The sequence below is a fragment of the Scyliorhinus torazame genome, chromosome 14 (genome assembly GCF_047496885.1).
Source record: "Scyliorhinus torazame isolate Kashiwa2021f chromosome 14, sScyTor2.1, whole genome shotgun sequence".
Lineage (NCBI taxonomy): Eukaryota > Metazoa > Chordata > Chondrichthyes > Carcharhiniformes > Scyliorhinidae > Scyliorhinus > Scyliorhinus torazame.
This window is the reverse complement of record NC_092720.1, coordinates 175,089,222-175,116,317: the sequence shown is the minus strand read 5'-3', so window position 1 is coordinate 175,116,317 and position 27,096 is coordinate 175,089,222. Positions and strand designations below refer to the sequence as shown.

The 27,096-nt window shown below is 45.5% G+C and overlaps 5 non-coding genes across 5 annotated transcripts; all 5 read right to left on the bottom strand.

The window, feature by feature from the left end:
• Nucleotides 1-959: 959 nt before the first annotated feature.
• Nucleotides 960-1,031, bottom strand: trnah-aug (transfer RNA histidin (anticodon AUG)). Its single transcript has one exon. It is a non-coding gene; the product is annotated as a tRNA-His (tRNA).
• A 12,660-nt stretch (nt 1,032-13,691) lies between these two features.
• trnah-gug (transfer RNA histidin (anticodon GUG)) lies at nt 13,692-13,763 on the bottom strand. Its single transcript has one exon. It is a non-coding gene; the product is annotated as a tRNA-His (tRNA).
• A 6,296-nt stretch (nt 13,764-20,059) lies between these two features.
• trnah-gug (transfer RNA histidin (anticodon GUG)) lies at nt 20,060-20,131 on the bottom strand. Its single transcript has one exon. It is a non-coding gene; the product is annotated as a tRNA-His (tRNA).
• A 3,112-nt stretch (nt 20,132-23,243) lies between these two features.
• On the bottom strand, nt 23,244-23,315 carry trnah-gug (transfer RNA histidin (anticodon GUG)). The gene has a single exon. It is a non-coding gene; the product is annotated as a tRNA-His (tRNA).
• Nucleotides 23,316-26,427: 3,112 nt separating this feature from the next.
• trnah-gug (transfer RNA histidin (anticodon GUG)) lies at nt 26,428-26,499 on the bottom strand. The gene has a single exon. It is a non-coding gene; the product is annotated as a tRNA-His (tRNA).
• Between the last annotated feature and the right edge of the window lie 597 nt (nt 26,500-27,096).

Sequence of the window (27,096 nt, the reverse complement as noted above, 5' to 3'; positions counted from 1 at the left end):
CAGCACTTATACTTGTTCAGGAAATTAAGGAAATTCGGCATGTCCACATTAACCCTTAGCAACTTTTACAGATGCACCATAGAAAGCATCCTATCGGGCTGCATCACAGCCTGGTACGGCAACTGCTCGGTCCAGGACGGCAAGAAACTTCAGAGCGTCGTGAACACCGCCCAGTCCATCACAGGAACCTGCCTCCCAACCATTGACTCCATCTACACCTCCCGCTGCCTGAGGAAAGCGGGCAGCATAATCAAAGATCCACCCCACCCGGCGTACTCACTCTTCCAACTTCTTCCATCGGGCAGGAGATACAGACGTCTGAGAACACGCACGAACAGACTCAAAAGCAGCTTCTTCCCCACTGTCACCAGACTCCTAAATGACCCTCTTATGGACTTACCTCATTAACACTGCACCCTGTATGCTTCATCCGATGCCAGTGCGTATGTAGTTACATTGTATATGTTGCATTGCCCTATTAAATATTTTCTTTTCTTCCCTTTTCTACCAATGGACTTCATGATCTATTGAGCTGCTCGCAGAAAAATACTTTTCAATGTACCTCGGTACACGTGACAATAAGCAAATCCAATCCAATCCAATTCATTTATATGGGGAGACTATCAAGATCAAGATTATTCTCCGCCTTACAGAAGATTCAGTGGGTATTTGGTTGCGACACATGAACATTTTGGGGCGATGACCGAAGAAGCTGATGCAGCAAATTGAGAGAGACTGTTTTCACTTCCAAAAAGACTAGAACCGGAGGAGTATGCTTGATGATGATAGTTAAAATATAAAATCGGGAGCTGAGGACATTCTCGCATTCACAACTGTTTGAATTCTGGAGCATCAAACCGAAGCAGAAGCATGCACTCAGCTGTGAACCCGTTTTAAAGAGTGCTTCACACAGAGAATTACTCATCCGTTCATTTAAGAAAATCACGTCAACTGATCACTGCCGTGACTCGGATTCGAACCGAGGTTGCTGCGGCCATAACGCAGAGTACTAACCACTATACGATCACGGCGCCATACGTTACCGCTGAGGCAAGCTATAACTGTCGATGCACTCGGTCGTCAACTGTTTGGAACCGATCATGGCCCACACTGTATGACTCTCGAGTTACAACTTTCGTAGATACACAGTTTTGATGCCTGAAACTTGGTTCCATAATAATTTTCCTGCAACAAGGATATATACACTTTAACCCAGGCTCTATAAAAATAACTATGCAACCGCTATAATATATAATACATAGCAAATTCGATATTCGTCTCAAACATATGGCATTTGGACGTTCTTCCGGTGTCTGCATCAGTTTTCTGTGTGTGCCTACTCGAGGTCCCTCCCACAGTCCAAAAATGTGAAGGTTCGGTAGATTGGCCATGCTGAAGTGTGCCAGATTGTCCATAGATTAAGTTTCGCAGGATTGGCCATGATCAACATGCCGGGTTCCGGGTATTCTACCGAGAAACTTGGTCACGTCGTCCGCTGCTGATTTCTTGAATCCATTTCACCCTGTATCCCTTTCCTCTCATTCCTGAACATTGTCAGTGCTAACAAGCTCTCTCTCTATTTCCCGGGCTGAATTCTCGGACCACGTATCAGTTGCACTTTGGAGCGCCTCTAATTCACCATCTCACTCTCTTTGATCCACAGAGAAAATTCTAGGCCCCATTCGTCCCACTGTTGCTATTGGGGTGAATGTCTCTCTTTGGTAATTCAAATGAATATTGATTCACTTTAGATGTGAACTGACTGTTTGAAATCAGAATGAAAGAATGTGGCGTGTTTAATATTGGAACCGGAGGAAAGAAATCAAAAAAATGTGGCATGAAATGTAAAAAGCACCAAGGTGGGTGGATTTGATCCCACAGAGGGACGAAGGACAAAAAGCACTTCGTCCGGGGGTGGGATAATATCTCGTCGCGGGGTGGAATCGAACCACCTGATTTTCGGTTAACAACCGAACGTGCGAACCGATAGTGCCACAGAAAAGACAAATGCTGCTCCTGCATGAATAAACAACTCAAATCATGATGGAAACAGTCTCATCTTGTCCTCTTCCTAACAGCAAATTCTTGCTGATGCACCAATCTGGAACAAAAGCACAAAAGGCTGGTAAATCTCAGCAGGTATGACAGCATCTGTGGAGAGAGAACGGAGGCTGTGTTTCAAGCGACGGTGACTTTGTGTCACATAACGCGCCTCCAGGATCTACATTCGAGCCATTGTTGTATTTTCTGCCTCAAGATATTCGCAATGAAATTAAAATGAAACTGTCTTTTCTGATGTGCAGTAAGGACAGTTTTCTTAGTTTCTAAATATCTGTTAATTTCTCGAATCATTCTAAACAAGGGAAATGTGTCTTTACTGTCGCTGATCAGTCGCCAGCGGCCTTCGTTCTCCCCGGATTCTGATTGTCGAAGTGTTACCCAACATTCACGAAACTGGTGCTTGATTTTCGTGTGTCGCTTCATTTCCGTTTTCTCCACTGCCAACTGGCTCTATTTCCAGAAAATTGGCCCACTCATCCTCATTGCATCATGACCAGATGTCAGGTCTTCACTCATCCCTAGAGCATCTCGAAAGCAAGGACTCCTACATCAGACTCCTATCTATTGGCTACAGCTCCGCCTTCAACACCACAATCCCAGCCACGCTCATATCAAAGCTCCAAAACCTAGGACTTGGCTTTCCACCCTGCAACTGGATCCTCGATTTTCTGACCAACAGACCACAATCAGTAAGAATGAACAACAACATCTCCTCCACAGTTGTTCTCAACACCGGTGCCCCTCAAGACTGCGTACCTATCCTCGTACTCTACTCGCTGTACACAGACGACTGCGTGGCGAAACTGGGTTCCAACTCTATCTACAAGTTTGCTGACGATATGACAATAGTATGCAGGATCTCGAATAACGACGAGTCAGAATACAGGCGGGAGATAGAGAACCTAGTGGAGTGGTGTAGCGACAATAATCTCTCCCTCAATGCCAGCAACACTAAACAGCTGTTCATTGACTTCAGGAAGCAAAGTACTGTACACACCCCTGTGAGCATCAATGGGGCCGAGGTGGAGATGGTTACCAATTTGAAATTCCTTGAGGTGCACAGCTCCAAAGATCTGTCCTGGTCCACCCACGTCGACGCTACCACCACGAAAGCACAACAGCACTTATACTTGTTCAGGAAATTAAGGAAATTCGGCATGTCCACATTAACCCTTAGCAACTTTTACAGATGCACCATAGAAAGCATCCTATCGGGCTGCATCACAGCCTGGTACGGCAACTGCTCGGTCCAGGACGGCAAGAAACTTCAGAGCGTCGTGAACACCGCCCAGTCCATCACAGGAACCTGCCTCCCAACCATTGACTCCATCTACACCTCCCGCTGCCTGAGGAAAGCGGGCAGCATAATCAAAGATCCACCCCACCCGGCGTACTCACTCTTCCAACTTCTTCCATCGGGCAGGAGATACAGACGTCTGAGAACACGCACAAACAGACTCAAAAGCAGCTTCTTCCCCACTGTCACCAGACTCCTAAATGACCCTCTTATGGACTTACCTCATTAACACTGCACCCTGTATGCTTCATCCGATGCCAGTGCGTATGTAGTTACATTGTATATGTTGCATTGCCCTATTAAATATTTTCTTTTCTTCCCTTTTCTACCAATGGACTTCATGATCGATTGAGCTGCTCGCAGAAAAATACTTTTCAATGTACCTCGGTACACGTGACAAAAAGCAAATCCAATCCAATCCAATCCAATTCATTTATATGGGGAGACTATCAAGATCAAGATTATTCTCTGCCTTACAGAAGATTCAGTGGGTATTTGGTTGCGACACATGAACATTTTGGGGCAATGACCGAAGAAGCTGATGCAGCAAATTGAGAGAGACTGTTTTCACTTCCAAAAAGACTAGAACCGGAGGAGTATGCTTGATGATGATAGTTAAAATATAAAATCGGGAGTTGAGGACATTCTCGCATTCACAACTGTTTGAATTCTGGAGCATCAAACAGAAGCAGAAGCATGCACTCAGCTGTGAACCCGTTTTAAAGAGTGCTTCACACAGAGAATTACTCATCCGTTCATTTAAGAAAATCACGTCAACTGATCACTGCTGTGACTCGGATTCGAACCGAGGTTACTGCGGCCACACTGCAGAGTACTAACCACTATACGATCACGGCGCCATACGTTACCGCTGAGGCAAGCTAGAACTGTTGATGCACTAGGTCGTCAACTGTTTGGAACCGATCATGCCCCACACTGTATGACTCTCGAGTTACAACTTTCGTAGATACACAGTTTTGATGCCTGAAACTTGGTTGCATAATAATTTTCCTGCAACAAGGATATATACACTTTAACCCAGGCTCTATAAAAATAACTATGCAACCGCTATAATATATAATACATAGCAAATTCGATATTCGTCTCAAACATATGGTATTTGGACGTTCTCCCGGTGTCATCATCAGTTTTCTGTGTGTGCCTGCTCGAGGTCCCTCCCACAGTCCAAAAATGTGAAGGTTCGGTAGATTGGCCATGCTGAAGTGTGCCAGATTGTCCATAGATTAAGTTTCACAGGATTGGCCATGATCAACATGCCGGGTTCCGGGTATTCTACCGAGAAACTTGGTCACGTCGTCCGCTGCTGATTTCTTGAATCCATTTCACCCTGTATCCCTTTCCTCTCATTCCTGAATATTGTCAGTGCTAACAAGCTCTCTCTCTATTTCCCCGGCTGAATTATCCGACCACGTATCAGTTGCACTTTGGAGCGCCTCTAATTCACCATCTCACTCTCTTCGATCCACAGAGAAAATTCTAGGCCCCATTCGTCCCACTGTTGCTATTGGGGTGAATGTCTCTCTTTGGTAATTCAAATGAATATTGATTCACTTTAGATGTGAACTGACTGTTTGAAATCAGAATGAAAGAATGTGGCGTGTTTAATATTGGAACCGGAGGAAAGAAATCAAATAAATGTGGCATGAAATGTAAAAAGCACCAAGGTGGGTGGATTTGATCCCACAGAGGGACGAAGTACAAAAAACACTTCATCCGGGGGTGGGATAATATCTCGTTGCTGGGTGGAATCGAACCACCTAATTTACGGTTAACAGCCGAACGTGCTAACCGGTAGCGCCACAGAGACGACAAATGCTGTTCCTGCATGAATAAACAACTCAAATCATGATGGAAACAGTCTCATCTTGTCCTCTTCCTAACAGCAAATTCTTGCTGATGCACCAATCTGGAACAAAAGCACAAAAGGCTGGTAAATCTCAGCAGGTATGACAGCATCTGTGGAGAGAGAACGGAGGCTGTGTTTCAAGCGACGGTGACTTTGTGTCACATAACGCGCCTCCAGGATCTACATTCGAGCCATTGTTGTATTTTCTGCCTCAAGATATTCGCAATGAAATTAAAATGAAACTGTCTTTTCTGATGTGCAGTAAGGACAGTTTTCTTAGTTTCTAAATATCTGTTAATTTCTCGAATCATTCTAAACAAGGGAAATGTGTCTTTACTGTCGCTGATCAGTCGCCAGCGGCCTTCGTTCTCCCCGGATTCTGATTGTCGAAGTGTTACCCAACATTCACGAAACTGGTGCTTGATTTTCGTGTGTCGCTTCATTTCCTTTTTCTCCACTGCCAACTGGCTCTATTTCCAGAAAATTGGCCCACTCATCCTCATTGCATCATGACCAGATGTCAGGTCTTCACTCATCCCTAGAGCATCTCGAAAGCAAGGACTCCTACATCAGACTCCTATCTATTGGCTACAGCTCCGCCTTCAACACCACAATCCCAGCCACGCTCATATCAAAGCTCCAAAACCTAGGACTTGGCTTTCCACCCTGCAACTGGATCCTCGATTTTCTGACCAACAGACCACAATCAGTAAGAATGAACAACAACATCTCCTCCACAGTTGTTCTCAACACCGGTGCCCCTCAAGACTGCGTACCTATCCTCGTACTCTACTCGCTGTACACAGACGACTGCGTGGCGAAACTGGGTTCCAACTCTATCTACAAGTTTGCTGACGATACGACAATAGTATGCAGGATCTCGAATAACGACGAGTCAGAATACAGGCGGGAGATAGAGAACCTAGTGGAGTGGTGTAGCGACAATAATCTCTCCCTCAATGCCAGCAACACTAAACAGCTGTTCATTGACTTCAGGAAGCAAAGTACTGTACACACCCCTGTGAGCATCAATGGGGCCGAGGTGGAGATGGTTACCAATTTGAAATTCCTTGAGGTGCACAGCTCCAAAGATCTGTCCTGGTCCACCCACGTCGACGCTACCACCACGAAAGCACAACAGCACCTATACTTGTTCAGGAAACTAAGGAAATTCGGCATGTCCACATTAACCCTTAGCAACTTTTACAGATGCACCATAGAAAGCATCCTATCGGGCTGCATCACAGCCTGGTACGGCAACTGCTCGGTCCAGGACGGCAAGAAACTTCAGAGCATCGTGAACACCGCCCAGTCCATCACAGGAACCTGCCTCCCAACCATTGACTCCATCTACACCTCCCGCTGCCTGAGGAAAGCGGGCAGCATAATCAAAGATCCACCCCCACCCGGCGTACTCACTCTTCCAACTTCTTCCATCGGGCAGGAGATACAGACGTCTGAGAACACGCACAAACAGACTCAAAAGCAGCTTCTTCCCCACTGTCACCAGACTCCTAAATGACCCTCTTATGGACTTACCTCATTAACACTGCACCCTGTATGCTTCATCCGATGCCAGTGCGTATGTAGTTACATTGTATGTGTTGCATTGCCCTATTAAATATTTTCTTTTCTTCCCTTTTCTACCAATGGACTTCATGATCTATTGAGCTGCTCGCAGAAAAATACTTTTCAATGTACCTCGGTACACGTGACAAAAAGCAAATCCAATCCAATCCAATCCAATTCATTTATATGGGGAGACTATCAAGATCAAGATTATTCTCTGCCTTACAGAAGATTCAGTGGGTATTTGGTTGCGACACATGAACATTTTGGGGCAATGACCGAAGAAGCTGATGCAGCAAATTGAGAGAGACTGTTTTCACTTCCAAAAAGACTAGAACCGGAGGAGTATGCTTGATGATGATAGTTAAAATATAAAATCGGGAGTTGAGGACATTCTCGAATTCACAACTGTTTGAATTCTGGAGCATCAAACAGAAGCAGAAGCATGCACTCAGCTGTGAACCCGTTTTAAAGAGTGCTTCACACAGAGAATTACTCATCCGTTCATTTAAGAAAATCACGTCAACTGATCACTGCTGTGACTCGGATTCGAACCGAGGTTGCTGCGGCCACAATGCAGAGTACTAACCACTATACGATCACGGCGCCATACGTTACTGCTGAGGCAAGCTATAACTGTCGATGCACTAGATCGTCAACTGTTTGGAACCGATCATGGCCCACACTGTATGACTCTCGAGTTACAACTTTCGTAGATACACAGTTTTAATGCCTGAAACTTGGTTGCATAATAATTTTCCTGCAACAAGGATATATACACTTTAACCCAGGCTCTATAAAAATAACTATGCAACCGCTATAATATATAATACATCGCAAATTCGATATTCGTCTCAAACATATGGTATTTGGACGTTCTCCCGGTGTCATCATCAGTTTTCTGTGTGTGCCTGCTCGAGGTCCCTCCCACAGTCCAAAAATGTGAAGGTTCGGTAGATTGGCCATGCTGAAGTGTGCCAGATTGTCCATAGATTAAGTTTCACAGGATTGGCCATGATCAACATGCCGGGTTCCGGGTATTCTACCGAGAAACTTGGTCACGTCGTCCGCTGCTGATTTCTTGAATCCATTTCACCCTGTATCCCTTTCCTCTCATTCCTGAATATTGTCAGTGCTAACAAGCTCTCTCTCTATTTCCCCGGCTGAATTATCCGACCACGTATCAGTTGCACTTTGGAGCGCCTCTAATTCACCATCTCACTCTCTTCGATCCACAGAGAAAATTCCAGGCCCCATTCGTCCCACTGTTGCTATTGGGGTGAATGTCTCTCTTTGGTAATTCAAATGAATATTGATTCACTTTAGATGTGAACTGACTGTTTGAAATCAGAATGAAAGAATGTGGCGTGTTTAATATTGGAACCGGAGGAAAGAAATCAAATAAATGTGGCATGAAATGTAAAAAGCACCAAGGTGGGTGGATTTGATCCCACAGAGGGACGAAGTACAAAAAACACTTCATCCGGGGGTGGGATAATATCTCGTTGCTGGGTGGAATCGAACCACCTAATTTACGGTTAACAGCCGAACGTGCAAACCGGTAGCGCCACAGAGACGACAAATGCTGTTCCTGCATGAATAAACAACTCAAATCATGATGGAAACAGTCTCATCTTGTCCTCTTCGTAACAGCAAATTCTTGCTGATGCACCAATCTGGAACAAAAGAACAAAAGGCTGGTTAATCTCAGCAGGTATGACAGCATCTGGGGAGAGAGAACGGAGGCTGTGTTTCAAGCGAGGGTGACTTTGTGTCACATAACGCGCCTCCAGGTTCTACATTCGAGCCATTGTTGTATTTTCTGCCTCAAGATATTCGCAATGAAACTAAAATGAAACTGTCTTTTCTGATGTGCAGTAAGGACAGTTTTCTTAGTTTCTAAATATCTGTTAATTTCTCGAATCATTCTAAACAAGGGAAATGTGTCTTTACTGTCGCTGATCAGTCGCCAGCGGCCTTCGTTCTCCCCGGATTCTGAATTTCGAAGTGTTACCCGACATTCACGAAACTGGTGCTTGATTTTCGTGTGTCGCTTCATTTCCGTTTTCTCCACTGCCAACTGGCTCTATTTCCAGAAAATTGGCCCACTCATCCTCATTGCATCATGACCGGATGTCAGGTATACACTCATACCGAGAGCATCTCGAAAGCAAGGACTCCTACATCAGACTCCTATCTATTGGCTACAGCTCCGCCTTCAACACCACAATCCCAGCCACGCTCATATCAAAGCTCCAAAACCTAGGACTTGGCTTTCCACCCTGTAACTGGATCCTCGATTTTCTGACCAACAGACCACAATCAGTAAGAATGAACAACAACATCTCCTCCACAGTTGTTCTCAACACCGGTGCCCCTCAAGACTGCGTACTTATCCTCCTCCTCTACTCGCTTTACGCAGACGACTGCGTGGCGAAACTGGGTTCCAACTCTATCTACAAGTTTGCTGACGATACGACAATAGTGGGCAGGATCTCGAATAACGATGAGTCAGAATACAGGCGGGAGATAGAGAACCTAGTGGGGTGGTGTAGCGACAACAATCTCTCCCTCAATGCCAGCAACACTAAACAGCTGGTCATTGACTTCAGGAAGCAAAGTACTGTACACACCCCTGTGAGCATCAACGGGGCCGAGGTGGAGATGTTTACCAATTTGAAATTCCTTGAGGTGCACAGCTCCAAAAATCTGTCCTGGTCTACCCACGTCGACGCAACCGTCACGAAAGCACAACAGCACCTATACTTGTTCAGGAAACTAAGGAAATTCGGCATGTCCACATTAACCCTTAGCAACTTTTACAGATGCACCATAGAAAGCATCCTATCGGGCTGCATCAGAGCCTGGTACGGCAACTGCTCGGTCCAGGACGGCAAGAAACTTCAGAGCATCGTGAACACCCCCCAGTCCATCACAGGCACCTGCCTCCCAACCATTGACTCCATCTACACCTCCCGCTGCCTGAGGAAAGCGGGCAGCATAATCAAAGATCCACCCCACCCGGCGTACTCACTCTTCCAACTTCTTCCATCGGGCAGGAGATACAGACGTCTGAGAACACGCACGAACAGACTCAAAAGCAGCTTCTTCCCCACTGTCACCAGACTCCAAAATGACCCTCTTATGGACTTACCTCATTAACACTACACCCTGTATGCTTCATCCGATGCCAGTGCGTATGTAGTTACATTGTATATGTTGCGTTGCCCTATTATGTATTTTCTTTTCTTCCCTTTTCTACCAATGGACTTCATGATCTATTGAGCTGCTCGCAGAAAAATACTTTTCAATGTACCTCGGTACACGTGACAATAAGCAAATCCAATCCAATCCAATTCATTTATATGGGGTGACTATCAAGATCAAGATTATTCTCCGTCTTACAGAAGATTCAGTGGGTATTTCGTTGCGACAGATGAACATTTTGGGGCGATGACCGAAGAAGCTGATGCAGCAAATTGAGAGAGACTGTTTTCACTTAAAAAAAGACTAGAACCGGAGGAGTATGCTTGATGATGACAGTTAAAATATAAAATCGGGAGCTGAGGAGATTCTCGCATTCACAACTGTTTGAATGCTGGAGCATCAAACAGAAGCAGAAGCATGCACTCAGCTGTGAACCCGTTTTAAAGAAAGCTTCACACAGAGAATTACTCATCCGTTCATTTAAGATCAACACGCCAACTGGTCACTGCCGTGACTCGGATTCGAACCGAGGTTGCTGTGGCCACAACGCAGAGTACTAACCACTATACGATCACGGCGCTACACGTTACCGCTGAGGCAAGCTATAACTGTCGGTGCACTAGGTCGTCAACTGTTTGGAACCGATCATGGCCCACACTGTATGACTCTCGAGTTACAACTTTCGTAGATACACACTTTTGATGCCTGAAACTTGGTTGCATAATAATTTTCCTGCAACAAGGATATATACACTTTAACCCAGGCTCTATAAAAATAACTATGCAACCGCTATAATATATAATACATAGCAAATTCGATATTCGTCTCAATCATATGGTATTTGGATGTTCTCCCGGTGTCTGCATCAGTTTTCTGTGTGTGCCTGCTCGAGGTCCCTCCCACAGTCCAAAAATGTGAAGGTTCGGTAGATTGGCCATGCTGAAGTGTGCCAGATTGTCCATAGATTAAGTTTCGCAGGATTGGCCATGATCAACATGCCGGGTTCCGGGTATTCTACCGAGAAACTTGGTCACGTCGTCCGCTGCTGATTTCTTGAATCCATTTCACCCTGTATCCCTTTCCTCTCATTCCTGAAAATTGTCAGTGCTCAGAAGCTCTCTCTCTATTTCCCCGGCTGAATTCTCCGACCACGTATCAGTTGCACTTTGGAGCGCCTCTAATTCACCATCACACTCGCTTTGATCCACAGAGAAAATTCTAGGCCCCATTCGTCCCACTGTTGCTATTGGGGTGAATGTCTCTCTTTGGTAATTCAAATGAATATTGATTCACTTTAGATGTGAACTGACTGTTTGAAATCAGAATGAAAGAATGTGGCGTGTTTAATATTGGAAGCGGAGGAAAGAAATCAAATAAATGTGGCATGAAATGTAAAAAGCACCAAGGTGGGTGGATTTGATCCCACAGAGGGACGAAGTACAAAAAACACTTCATCCGGGGGTGGGATAATATCTCATCGCTGGGTGGAATCGAACCACCTAATTTTCGGTTAACAGCCGAACGTTCTAACCGATAGCGCCACAGAGACGACAGTTGTCGCTCCTGCATGAATAAACAACTCAAATCATGATGGAAACAGTCTCATCTTGTCCTCTTCGTAACAGCAAATTCTTGCTGATGCACCAATCTGGGACAAAAGCACAAAAGGCTGGTTAATCTCAGCAGGTATGACAGCATCTGTGGAGAGAGAACGGAGACTGTGTTTCAAGCGGGGGTGACTTTGTGTCATATAACGCGCCTTCAGTTTCTACATTCGAGCCATTGTTGTATTTTCTGCCTCAAGATATTCGCAATGAAACTAAAATGAAACTGTCTTTTCTGATGTGCAGTAAGGACAGTTTTCTTAGTTTCTAAATATCTTTTAATTTCTCGAATCATTCTAAACAAGGGAAATGCGTCTTGACTGTCGCTGATCAGTCGCCAGCGGCCTTCGTTCTCCCCGGATTCTGATTGTCGAAGTGTAACCCGACATTCACGAAACTGGTGCTTGATTTTCGTGTGTCGCTTCATTTCCGTTTTCTCCACTGCCAACTGGCTCTATTTCCAGAAAATTGGCCCACTCATCCTCATTGCATCATGACCAGATGTCAGGTATACACTCATCCCTAGAGCATCTCGAACGCAAGGACTCCTACATCAGACTCCTATCTATTGACTACAGCTCCGCCTTCAACACCACAATCCCAGCCACGCTCATATCAAAGCTCCAAAACCTCGGACTTGGGTTTCCACCCTGCAACTGGATCCTCGATTTTCTGACCAGCAGACCACAATCAGTAAGAATGAACAACAACATCTCCTCCACAGTTGTTCTCAACACCGGTGCCCCTCATGGCTGCGTACCTATGCTCCTACTCTACTCGCTGTACGCAGACGACTGCGTGGCGAAACTGGGTTCCAAATCTATCTACAAGTTTGCTGACGATACGACAATAGTGGGCAGGATCTCGAATAACGACGAGTCAGAATACAGGCGGGAGATAGAGAACCTAGTGGAGTGGTGTAGCGACAACAATCTCTCCCTCAATGCCAGCAACACTAAACAGCTGTTCATTGACTTCAGGAAGCAAAGTCCTGTACACACCCCTGTGAGCATCAACGGGGCCGAGGTGGAGATGGTTACCAATTTGAAATTCCCTGAGGTGCACAGCTCCAAAGATCTGTCCTGGTCCACCCACGTCGACGCTACCACCACGAAAGAACAACGGCACCTATACTTGTTCAGGAAACTAAGGAAATTCGGCATGTCCACATTAACCCTTAGCAACTTTTACAGATGCACCATAGAAAGCATCCTATCGGGCTGCATCACAGCCTGGTACGGCAACTACTCGGTCCAGGACGGCAAGAAACTTCAGAGGGTCGTGAACCCCGCCCAGTCCATCACAGGAACCTGCCTCCCAACCATTGACTCCATCTACACCTCCCGCTGCCTGAGGAAAGCGGGCAGCATAATAAAAGATCCACCCCACCCGGCGTACTCACTCTTCCAACTTCTTCCATCGGGCAGGAGATACAGACGTCTGAGAACACGCACGAACAGACTCAAAAGCAGCTTCTTCCCCACTGTCACCAGACTCCTACATGACCCTCTTATGGACTTACCTCATTAACACTGCACCCTGCATGCTTCATACGATGCCAGTGCGTATGTAGTTACATTGTATATGTTGCATTGCCCTATTAAATATTTTCTTTTCTTCCCTTTTCTACCAATGGACTTCATGATCTATTGAGCTGCTCGCAGAAAAATACTTTTCAATGTACCTCGGTACACGTGACAATAAGCAAATCCAATCCAATCCAATCCAATTTATTTATATGGCGAGACTATCAAGATCAAGATTATTCTCCGCCTTACAGAAGATTCAGTGGGTATTTGGTTGCGACACATGAACATTTTGGGGCGATGACCGAAGAAGCTGATGCAGCCTATTGAGAGAGACTGTTTTCACTTCCAAAAAGACTAGAACCGGAGGAGTATGCTTGATGATGATAGTTAAAATATAAAATCGGGAGCTGAGGAGATTCTCGCATTCACAACTGTTTGAATTCTGGAGCATCAAACAGAAGCAGAAGCATGTACTCAGCTGTGAACCCGTTTTAAAGAGTGCTTCACACAGAGAATTACTCATCCGTTCATTTAAGAAAAACACATCAACTGTTCATTGCCGTGACTCGGATTTGAACCGAGGTTGCTGCGGCCACAACGCAGAGTACTAACCACTATACGATCACGGCGCCACACGTTACCGCTGAGGCAAGCTTTGACTGGCGATGCGTTAGGTCGTCAACTGTTTGGAACCTATCATGGCCCACACTGTATGACTCTCGAGTTACAACTTTCGTAGATACACAGTTTTGATGCCTGAAACTTGGTTCCATAATAATTTTCCTGCAACATGGATATATACACTTTAACCCAGGCTCTATAAAAATAACTATGCAACCGCTATAATATATAATACATAGCAAATTCGATATTCGTCTCAAACATATGGCATTTGGACGTTCTTCCGGTGTCTGCATCAGTTTTCTGTGTGTGCCTACTCGAGGTCCCTCCCACAGTCCAAAAATGTGAAGGTTCGGTAGATTGGCCATGCTGAAGTGTGCCAGATTGTCCATAGATTAAGTTTCGCAGGATTGGCCATGATCAACATGCCGGGTTCCGGGTATTCTACCGAGAAACTTGGTCACGTCGTCCGCTGCTGATTTCTTGAATCCATTTCACCCTGTATCCCTTTCCTCTCATTCCTGAATATTGTCAGTGCTAACAAGCTCTCTCTCTATTTCCCCGGCTGAATTCTCCGACCACGTATCAGTTGCACTTTGGAGCGCCTCTAATTCACCATCTCACTCTCTTTGATAATCAGAGAAAATTCTAGGCCCCATTCGTCCCACTGTTGCTATTGGGGTGAATGTCTCTCTTTGGTAATTCAAATGAATATTGATTCACTTTAGATGTGAACTGACTGTTTGAAATCAGAATGAAAGAATGTGGCGTGTTTAATATTGGAACCGGAGGAACGAAATCAAATAAATGTGGCATGAAATGAAAAAAGCACCAAGGTGGGTGGATTTGATCCCACAGAGGGACGATGTACAAAAAGCACTTCATCCGGGGATGGGATAATATCTCGTCGCTGGGTGGAATCGAACCACATGATTTTCGGTTAACAGCCGAACGTGCTAACCGATAGCGCCACAGAAAAGGCAAATGCTGTTCCTGCATGAATAAACAACTCAAATCATGATGGAAACAGTCTCATCTTGTCCTCTTCGTAACAGCAAATTCTTGCTGATGCACCAATCTGGAACAAAAGCACAAAAGGCTGGTTAATCTCAGCAGGTATGACAGCATCTTTGGAGAGAGAACGGAGGCTGTGTTTCAAGCGAGGGTGACTTTGTGTCACATAACGCGCCTCCAGGTTCTACATTCGAGCCATTGTTGTATTTTCTGCCTCAAGATATTCGCAATGAAACTAAAATGAAACTGTCTTTTCTGATGTGCAGTAAGGACAGTTTTCTTAGTTTCTAAATATCTGTTAATTTCTCGAATCATTCTAAACAAGGGAAATGTGTCTTGACTGTCGCTGATCAGTCGCCAGCGGCCTTCGTTCTCCCGGATTCTGATTGTCGAAGTGTTACCCGACATTCACGAAACTGGTGCTTGATTTTCGTGTGTCGCTTCATTTCCGTTTTCTCCACTGCCAACTGGCTCTAATTCCAGAAAATTGGCCCACTCATCCTCATTGCATCATGACCAGATGTCAGCTATACACTCATCCCTAGAGCATCTCGAAAGCAAGGACTCCTACATCAGACTCCTATCTATTGATGACAGCTCCGCCTTCAACACCACAATCCCAGCCACGCTCATATCAAAGCTCCAAAACCTAGGACTTGGCTTTCCACCCTGCAACTGGATCCTCGATTTTCTGACCTACAGACCACAATCAGTAAGAATGAACAACAACATCTCCTCCACAGTTGTTCTCAACACCGGTGCCCCTCATGGCTGCGTACCTATCCTCCTACTCTACTCGCTGTACGCAGACGACTGCGTGGCGAAACTGGGTTCCAACTCTATCGACAAGTTTGCTGACGATACGACAATAGTGGGCAGGATGTCGAATAACGACGAGTCAGAATACAGGCGGGAGATAGAGAACCTAGTGGAGTGGTGTAGCGACAATAATCTCTCCCTCAATGCCAGCAACACTAAACAGCTGTTCATTGACTTCAGGAAGCAAAGTACTGTCCACACCCCTGTGAGCATCAACGGGGCCGAGGTGGAGATGGTCACCAAATTGAAATTCCTTGAGGTGCACAGCTCCAAAGATCTGTCCTGGTCCACCCACGTCGACGCTACCACCACGAAAGCACAACAGCACCTATACTTGTTCAGGAAACTAAGGAAATTCGGCATGTCCACATTAACCCTTAGCAACTTTTACAGATGCACCATAGAAAGCATCCTATCGGGCTGCATCACAGCCTGGTACGGCAACTGCTCGGTCCAGGACGGCAAGAAACTTCAGAGCGTCGTGAACACCGCCCAGTCCATCACAGGAACCTGCCTCCCAACCATTGACTCCATCTACACCTCCCGCTGCCTGAGGAAAGCGGGCAGCATAATCAAAGATCCACCCCACCCGGCGTACTCACTCTTCCAACTTCTTCCATCGGGCAGGAGATACAGACGTCTGAGAACACGCACGAACAGACTCAAAAGCAGCTTCTTCCCCACTGTCACCAGACTCCTAAATGACCCTCTTATGGACTTACCTCATTAACACTGTACCCTGTATGCTTCATCCAATGCCAGTGCGTATGTAGTTACATTGTATATGTTGCATTGCTCTATTAAATATTTTCTTTTCTTCCCTTTTCTACCAATGGACTTCATGATCTATTGAGCTGCTCGCAGAAAAATACTTTTCAATGTACCTCGGTACACGTGACAATAAGCAAATCCAATCCAATCCAATCCAATTCATTTATATGGGGAGACTATCAAGATCAAGATTATTCTCCGCCTCACAGAAGATTCAGTGGGTATTTGGTTGCGACACATGAACATTTTGGGGCGATGACCGAAGAAGCTGATGCAGCAAATTGAGAGAGACTGTTTTCACTTCCAAAAAGACTAGAACCGGAGGAGTATGCTTGATGATGATAGTTAAAATATAAAATCGGGAGCTGAGGACATTCTCGCATTCACAACTGTTTGAATTCTGGAGCATCAAACCGAAGCAGAAGCATGCACTCAGCTGTGAACCCGTTTTAAAGAGTGCTTCACACAGAGAATTACTCATCCGTTCATTTAAGAAAATCAGGTCAACTGATCATTGCCGTGACTCGGATTCGAACCGATGTTGCTGCGGCCACAACGCAGAGTACTAACCACTATACGATCACGGCGCCATACGTTACCGCTGAGGCAAGCTATAACTGTCGATGCACTAGGTCGTCAACTGTTTGGAACCGATCATGGCCCACACCGTATGACTCTCGAGTTACAACTTCCGTAGATACACAGTTTTGATGCCTGAAACTTGGTTCCATAATAATTTTCCTGCAACAAGGATATATACACTTTAACCCAGGCTCTATAAAAATAACTATGCAACCGCTATAATATATAATACATAGCAAATTCGATATTCGTCTCAATCATATGGTATTTGGACGTACTCCCGGTGTCTGCATCAGTTTTCTGTGTGTGCCTGCTCGAGGTCCCTCCCACAGTCCAAAAATGTGAAGGTCCGGTAGATTGGCCATGCTGAAGTTTGCCAGATTGTCCATAGATTAAGTTTCGCAGGATTGGCCATGATCAACATGCCGGGTTCCGGGTATTCTACCGAGAAACTTGGTCACGTCGTCCGCTGCTGATTTCTTGAATCCATTTCACCCTGTATCCCTTTCCTCTCATTCCTGAATATTGTCAGTGCTAACAAGCTCTCTCTCTATTTCCCCGGCTGAATTCTCCGACCACGTATCAGTTGCACTTTGGAGCGCCTCTAATTCACCATCTCACTCGCTTTGATCCACAGAGAAAATTCTAGGCCCCATTCGTCCCACTGTTGCTATTGGGGTGAATGTCTCTCTTTGGTAATTCAAATGAATATTGATTCACTTTAGATGTGAACTGACTGTTTGAAATCAGAATGAAAGAATGTGGCGTGTTTAATATTGGAAGCGGAGGAAAGAAATCAAATAAATGTGGCATGAAATGTAAAAAGCACCAAGGTGGGTGGATTTGATCCCACAGAGGGACGAAGTACAAAAAACACTTCATCCGGGGGTGGGATAATATCTCGTCGCTGGGTCGAATCAAACCACCTAATTTTCGGTTAACAGCCGAACGTTCTAACCGATAGCGCCAAAGAGACGACAAATGTCGCTCCTGCATGAATAAACAACTCAAATCATGATGGAAACAGTCTCATCTTGTCCTCTTCGTAACAGCAAATTCTTGCTGATGCACCAATCTGGGACAAAAGCACAAAAGGCTGGTTAATCTCAGCAGGTATGACAGCATCTGTGGAGAGAGAACGGAGGCTGTGTTTCAAGCGGGGGTGACTTTGTGTCACATAACGCGCCTCCAGGTTCTAACATTCGAGCCATTGTTGTATTTTCTGCCTCAAGATATTCGCAATGAAACTAAAATGAAACTGTCATTTCTGATGTGCAGTAAGGACAGTTTTCTTAGTTTCTAAATATCTGTTAATTTCTCGAATCATTCTAAACAAGGGAAATGTGTCTTGACTGTCGCTGATCAGTCGCCAGCGGCCTTCGTTCTCCCCGGATTCTGATTGTCGAAGTGTTACCCGACATTCACGAAACTGGTGCTTGATTTTCGTGTGTCGCTTCATTTCCGTTTTCTCCACTGCCAACTGGCTCTATTTCCAGAAAATTGGCCCACTCATCCTCATTGCATCATGACCAGATGTCAGCTATACACTCATCCCTAGAGCATCTCGAAAGCAAGGACTCCTACATCAGACTCCTATCTATTGATGTCAGCTCCGCCTTCAACACCACAATCCCAGCCACGCTCATATCAAAGCTCCAAAACCTAGGACTTGGCTTTCCACCCTGCAACTGGATCCTCGATTTTCTGACCAACAGACCACAATCAGTAAGAATGAACAACAACATCTCCTCCACAGTTGTTCTCAACACCGGTGCCCCTCATGGCTGCGTACCTATCCTCCTACTCTACTCGCTGTACGCAGACGACTGCGTGGCGAAACTGGGTTCCAACTCTATCGACAAGTTTGCTGACGATACGACAATAGTGGGCAGGATGTCGAATAACGACGAGTCAGAATACAGGCGGGAGATAGAGAACCTAGTGGAGTGGTGTAGCGACAATAATCTCTCCCTCAATGCCAGCAACACTAAACAGCTGTTCATTGACTTCAGGAAGCAAAGTACTGTACACACCCATTTGAGCATCAACGGGGCCGAGGTGGAGATGGTCACCAATTTGAAACTCCTTGAGGTGCACAGCTCCAAAGATCTGTTCTGGTCCACCCACGTCGACGCTACCACCACGAAAGCACAACAGCACCTATACTTGTTCAGGAAACTAAGGAAATTCGGCATGTCCACATTAACCCTTAGCAACTTTTACAGATGCACCATAGAAAGCATCCTATCGGGCTGCATCATAGCCTGGTACGGCAACTGCTCGGCCCAGGACGGCAAGAAACTTCAGAGCGTCGTGAACACCGCCCAGTCCATCACAGGAACCTGCCTCCCAACCATTGACTCCATCTACACCTCCCGCTGCCTGAGGAAAGCGGGCAGCATAATCAAAGATCCACCCCACCCGGCGTACTCACTCTTCCAACTTCTTCCATCGGGCAGGAGATACAGACGTCTGAGAACACGCACGAACACACTCAAAAGCAGCTTCTTCCCCACTGTCACCAGACTCCTAAATGACCCTCTTATGGACTTACCTCATTAAAACTGCACCCTGTATGCTTCATGCAATGCCAGTGCGTATGTAGTTACATTGTATATGTTGCATTGCCCTATTAAATATTTTCTTTTCTTCCCTTTTCTCCCAATGGACTTCATGATCTATTGAGCTGCTCGCAGAAAAATACTTTTCAATGTACCTCGGTACACGTGACAATAAGCAAATCCAATCCAATCCAATCCAATTCATTTATATGGGGAGACTATCAAGATCAAGATTATTCTCCGCCTTACAGAAGATTCAGTGGGTATTTGGTTGCGACACATGAACATTTTGGGGCGATGACCGAAGAAGCTGATGCAGCAAATTGAGAGAGACTGTTTTCACTTCCAAAAAGACTAGAACCGGAGGAGTATGCTTGATGATGATAGTTAAAATATAAAATCGGGAGCTGAGGACATTCTCGCATTCACAACTGTTTGAATTCTGGAGCATCAAACCGAAGCAGAAGCATGCACTCAGCTGTGAACCCGTTTTAAAGAGTGCTTCACACAGATAATTACTCATCCGTTCATTTAAGAAAATCACGTCAACTGATCACTGCCGTGACTCGGATTCGAACCGAGGTTGCTGCGGCCACAACGCAGAGTACTAACCACTATACGATCACGGCGCCATACGTTACCGCTGAGGCAAACTGTAACTGTCGATGCACTAGGTCGTCAACTGTTTGGAACCGATCATGGCCCACACTGGATGACTCTCGAGTGACAACTTTCGTAGATACACAGTTTTGATGCCTGAAACTTGGTTGCATAATAATTTTCCTGCAACAAGGATATATACACTTTAACCCAGGCTCTATAAAAATAACTATGCAACCGCTATAATATATAATACATAGCAAATTCGATATTCGTCTCAATCATATGGTATTTGGACGTTCTCCCGGTGTCTGCATCAGTTTTCTGTGTGTGCCTGCTCGAGGTCCCTCCCACAGTCCAAAAATGTGAAGGTTCGGTAGATTGGCCATGCTGAAGTGTGCCAGATTATCCATAGATTAAGTTTCGCAGGATTGGCCATGATCAACATGCCGGGTTCCGGGTATTCTACCGAGAAACTTGGTCACGTCGTACGCTGCTGATTTCTTGAATCCATTTCACCCTGTATCCCTTTCCTCTCATTCCTGAATATTGTCAGTGCTAACAAGCTCTCTCTCTATTTCCCCGGCTGAATTCTCCGACCACGTATCAGTTGCACTTTGGAGCGCCTCTAATTCGCCACCTCACTCGCTTTGATCCACAGAGAAAATTCTAGGCCCCATTCGTCCCACTGTTGCTATTGGGGTGAATGTCTCTCTTTGGTAATTCAAATGAATATTGATTCACTTTAGATGTGAACTGACTGTTTGAAATCAGAATGAAAGAATGTGGCGTGTTTAATATTGGAAGCGGAGGAAAGAAATCAAATAAATGTGGAATGAAATGTAAAAAGCACCAAGGTGGGTGGATTTGATCCCACAGAGTGACGAAGTACAAAAAACACTTCATCCGGGGGTGGGTTAATATCTCGACCCTGGGTGGAATCGAACCACCTAATTTTCGGTTAACAGCCGAATGTGCTAACCGATGGCGCCACAGAGACGACAAATGCTGTTCCTGCATGACTAAACAACTCAAATCATGATGGAAACAGTCTCATCTTGTCCTCTTCGTAACAGCAAATTCTTGCTGATGCACCAATCTGGAACAAAAGCACAAAAGGCTGGTTAATCTCAGCAGGTATGACAGCATCTGTGGAGAGAGAACGGAGGCTGTGTTTCAAGCGAGGGTGACTTTGTGTCACATAAGGCGCCTCCAGGTTCTACATTCGAGCCACTGTTGTATTTTCTGCCTCAAGATATTCGCATTGAAACTAAAATGAATCTGTCTTTTCTGATGTGCAGTAAGGACAGTTTTCTTAGTTTCTAAATATCTGTTAATTTCTCGAATCATTCTAAACAAGGGAAATGTGTCTTGACTGTCGCTGATCAGTCGCCAGCGGCCTTCGTTCTCCCCGGATTCTGATTGTCGAAGTGTTACCCGACATTCACGAAACTGGTGCTTGATTTTCGTGTGTCGCTTCATTTCCGTTTTCTCCACTGCCAACTGGCTCTATTTCCAGAAAATTGGCCCACTCATCCTCATTGCATCATGACCAGATGTCAGCTATACACTCATCCCTAGAGCATCTCGAAAGCAAGGACTCCTACATCAGACTCCTATCTATTGATGTCAGCTCCGCCTTCAACACCACAATCCCAGCCACGCTCATATCAAAGCTCCAAAACCTAGGACTTGGCTTTCCACCCTGCAACTGGATCCTCGATTTTCTGACCAACAGACCACAATCAGTAAGAATGAACAACAACATCTCCTCCACAGTTGTTCTCAACACCGGTGCCCCTCATGGCTGCGTACCTATCCTCCTACTCTACTCGCTGTACGCAGACGACTGCGTGGCGAAACTGGGTTCCAACTCTATCGACAAGTTTGCTGACGATACGACAATAGTGGGCAGGATGTCGAATAACGACGAGTCAGAATACAGGCGGGAGATAGAGAACCTAGTGGAGTGGTGTAGCGACAACAATCTCTCCCTCAATGCCAGCAACACTAAACAGCTGTTCATTGACTTCAGGAAGCAAAGTCCTGTACACACCCCTGTGAGCATCAACGGGGCCGAGGTGGAGATGGTTACCAATTTGAAATTCCTTGAGGTGCACAGCTCCAAAGATCTGTCCTGGTCCACCCACGTCGACGCTACCACCACGAAAGAACAACAGCACCTATACTTGTTCAGGAAACTAAGGAAATTCGGCATGTCCACATTAACCCTTAGCAACTTTTACAGATGCACCATAGAAAGCATCCTATCGGGCTGCATCACAGCCTGGTACGGCAACTACTCGGTCCAGGACGGCAAGAAACTTCAGAGCGTCGTGAACACCGCCCAGTCCATCACAGGAACCTGCCTCCCAACCATTGACTCCATCTACACCTCCCGCTGCCTGAGGAAAGCGGGCAGCATAATCAAAGATCCACCCCACCCGGCGTACTCACTCTTCCAACTTCTTCCATCGGGCAGGAGATACAGACGTCTGAGAACACGCACGAACAGACTCAAAAGCAGCTTCTTCCCCACTGCCACCAGACTCCTAAATGACCCTCTTATGGACTTACCTCATTAACACTGCACCCTGCATGCTTCATACGATGCCAGTGCGTATGTAGTTACATTGTATATGTTGCATTGCCCTATTAAGTATTTCCTTTTCTTCCCTTTTCTACCAATGGACTTCATGATCTATTGAGCTGCTCGCAGAAAAATACTTTTCAATGTACCTCGGTACACGTGACAATAAGCAAATCCAATCCAATCCAATCCAATTTATTTATATGGCGAGACTATCAAGATCAAGATTATTCTCCGCCTTACAGAAGATTCAGTGGGTATTTGGTTGCGACACATGAACATTTTGGGGCGATGACCGAAGAAGCTGATGCAGCCTATTGAGAGAGACTGTTTTCACTTCCAAAAAGACTAGAACCGGAGGAGTATGCTTGATGATGATAGTTAAAATATAAAATCGGGAGCTGAGGAGATTCTCGCATTCACAACTGTTTGAATTCTGGAGCATCAAACAGAAGCAGAAGCATGTACTCAGCTGTGAACCCGTTTTAAAGAGTGCTTCACACAGAGAATTACTCATCCGTTCATTTAAGAAAAACACATCAACTGGTCATTGCCGTGACTCGGATTTGAACCGAGGTTGCTGCGGCCACAACGCAGAGTACTAACCACTATACGATCACGGCGCCACACGTTACCGCTGAGGCAAGCTATGACTGGCGATGCGTTAGTTCGTCAACTGTTTGGAACCTATCATGGCCCACACTGTATGACTCTCGAGTTACAACTTTCGTCGATACACAGTTTTGATGCCTGAAACTTGGTTCCATAATAATTTTCCTGCAACATGGATATATACACTTTAACCCAGGCTCGATAAAAATAACTATGCAACCGCTATAATATATAATACATAGCAAATTCGATATTCGTCTCAAACATATGGCATTTGGACGTTCTTCCGGTGTCTGCATCAGTTTTCTGTGTGTGCCTACTCGAGGTCCCTCCCACAGTCCAAAAATGTGAAGGTTCGGTAGATTGGCCATGCTGAAGTGTGCCAGATTGTCCATAGATTAAGTTTCGCAGGATTGGCCATTATCAACATGCCGGGTTCCGGGTATTCTACCGAGAAACTTGGTCACGTCGTCCGCTGCTGATTTCTTGAATCCATTTCACCCTGTATCCCTTTCCTCTCATTCCTGAATATTGTCAGTGCTAACAAGCTCTCTCTCTATTTCCCCGGCTGAATTATCCGACCACGTATCAGTTGCACTTTGGAGCGCCTCTAATTCACCATCTCACTCTCTTTGATCCACAGAGAAAATTCTAGGCCCCATTCGTCCCACTGTTGCTATTGGGGTGAATGTCTCTCTTTGGTAATTCAAATGAATATTGATTCACTTTAGATGTGAACTGACTGTTTGAAATCAGAATGAAAGAATGTGGCGTGTTTAATATTGGAACCGGAGGAACGAAATCAAATAAATGTGGCATGAAATGAAAAAAGCACCAAGGTGGGTGGATTTGATCCCACAGAGGGACGATGTACAAAAAGCACTTCATCCGGGGATGGGATAATATCTCGTCGCTGGGTGGAATCGAACCACATGATTTTCGGTTAACAGCCGAACGTGCTAACCGATAGCGCCACAGAAAAGGCAAATGCTGTTCCTGCATGAATACACAACTCAAATCATGATGGAAACAGTCTCATCTTGTCCTCTTCGTAACAGCAAATACTTGCTGATGCACCAATCTGGAACAAAAGCACAAAAGGCTGGTTAATCTCAGCAGGTATGACAGCATCTGTGGAGAGAGAACGGAGGCTGTGTTTCAAGCGAGGGTGACTTTGTGTCACATAACGCGCCTCCAGGTTCTACATTCGAGCCATTGTTGTATTTTCTGCCTCAAGATATTCGCAATGAAACTAAAATGAAACTGTCTTTTCTGATGTGCAGTAAGGACAGTTTTCTTAGTTTCTAAATATCTGTTAATTTCTCGAATCATTCTAAACAAGGGAAATGTGTCTTGACTGTCGCTGATCAGTCGCCAGCGGCCTTCGTTCTCCCCGGATTCTGATTGTCGAAGTGTTACCCGACATTCACGAAACTGGTGCTTGATTTTCGTGTGTCGCTTCATTTCCGTTTTCTCCACTGCCAACTGGCTCTATTTCCAGAAAATTGGCCCACTCATCCTCATTGCATCATGACCAGATGTCAGCTATACACTCATCCCTAGAGCATCTCGAAAGCAAAGACTCCTACATCAGACTCCTATCTATTGATGACAGCTCCGCGTTCAACACCACAATCCCAGCCACGCTCATATCAAAGCTCCAAAACCAAGGACTTGGCTTTCCACCCTGCAACTTGATCCTCGATTTTCTGACCTACAGACCACAATCAGTAAGAATGAACAACAACATCTCCTCCACAGTTGTTCTCAACACCGGTGCCCCTCATGGCTGCGTACCTATCCTCCTACTCTACTCGCTGTACGCAGACGACTGCGTGGCGAAACTGGGTTCCAACTCTATCGACAAGTTTGCTGACGATACGACAATAGTGGGCAGGATGTCGAATAACGACGAGTCAGAATACAGGCGGGAGATAGAGAACCTAGTGGAGTGGTGTAGCGACAATAATCTCTCCCTCAATGCCAGCAACACTAAACAGCTGTTCATTGACTTCAGGAAGCAAAGTACTGTACACACCCATTTGAGCATCAACGGGGCCGAGGTGGAGATGGTCACCAATTTGAAACTCCTTGAGGTGCACAGCTCCAAAGATCTGTTCTGGTCCACCCACGTCGACGCTACCACCACGAAAGCACAACAGCACCTATACTTGTTCAGGAAACTAAGGAAATTCGGCATGTCCACATTAACCCTTAGCAACTTTTACAGATGCACCATAGAAAGCATCCTATCGGGCTGCATCATAGCCTGGTACGGCAACTGCTCGGCCCAGGACGGCAAGAAACTTCAGAGCGTCGTGAACACCGCCCAGTCCATCACAGGAACCTGCCTCCCAACCATTGACTCCATCTACACCTCCCGCTGCCTGAGGAAAGCGGGCAGCATAATCAAAGATCCACCCCACCCGGCGTACTCACTCTTCCAACTTCTTCCATCGGGCAGGAGATACAGACGTCTGAGAACACGCACGAACACACTCAAAAGCAGCTTCTTCCCCACTGTCACCAGACTCCTAAATGACCCTCTTATGGACTTACCTCATTAAAACTGCACCCTGTATGCTTCATGCAATGCCAGTGCGTATGTAGTTACATTGTATATGTTGCATTGCCCTATTAAATATTTTCTTTTCTTCCCTTTTCTCCCAATGGACTTCATGATCTATTGAGCTGCTCGCAGAAAAATACTTTTCAATGTACCTCGGTACACGTGACAATAAGCAAATCCAATCCAATCCAATCCAATTCATTTATATGGGGAGACTATCAAGATCAAGATTATTCTCCGCCTTACAGAAGATTCAGTGGGTATTTGGTTGCGACACATGAACATTTTGGGGCGATGACCGAAGAAGCTGATGCAGCAAATTGAGAGAGACTGTTTTCACTTCCAAAAAGACTAGAACCGGAGGAGTATGCTTGATGATGATAGTTAAAATATAAAATCGGGAGCTGAGGACATTCTCGCATTCACAACTGTTTGAATTTTGGAGCATCAAACCGAAGCAGAAGCATGCACTCAGCTGTGAACCCGTTTTAAAGAGTGCTTCACACAGATAATTACTCATCCGTTCATTTAAGAAAATCACGTCAACTGATCACTGCCGTGACTCGGATTCGAACCGAGGTTGCTGCGGCCACAACGCAGAGTACTAACCACTATACGATCACGGCGCCATACGTTACCGCTGAGGCAAACTGTAACTGTCGATGCACTAGGTCGTCAACTGTTTGGAACCGATCATGGCCCACACTGGATGACTCTCGAGTGACAACTTTCGTAGATACACAGTTTTGATGCCTGAAACTTGGTTGCATAATAATTTTCCTGCAACAAGGATATATACACTTTAACCCAGGCTCTATAAAAATAACTATGCAACCGCTATAATATATAATACATAGCAAATTCGATATTCGTCTCAATCATATGGTATTTGGACGTTCTCCCGGTGTCTGCATCAGTTTTCTGTGTGTGCCTGCTCGAGGTCCCTCCCACAGTCCAAAAATGTGAAGGTTCGGTCGATTGGCCATGCTGAAGTGTGCCAGATTATCCATAGATTAAGTTTCGCAGGATTGGCCATGATCAACATGCCGGGTTCCGGGTATTCTACCGAGAAACTTGGTCACGTCGTACGCTGCTGATTTCTTGAATCCATTTCACCCTGTATCCCTTTCCTCTCATTCCTGAATATTGTCAGTGCTAACAAGCTCTCTCTCTATTTCCCCGGCTGAATTCTCCGACCACGTATCAGTTGCACTTTGGAGCGC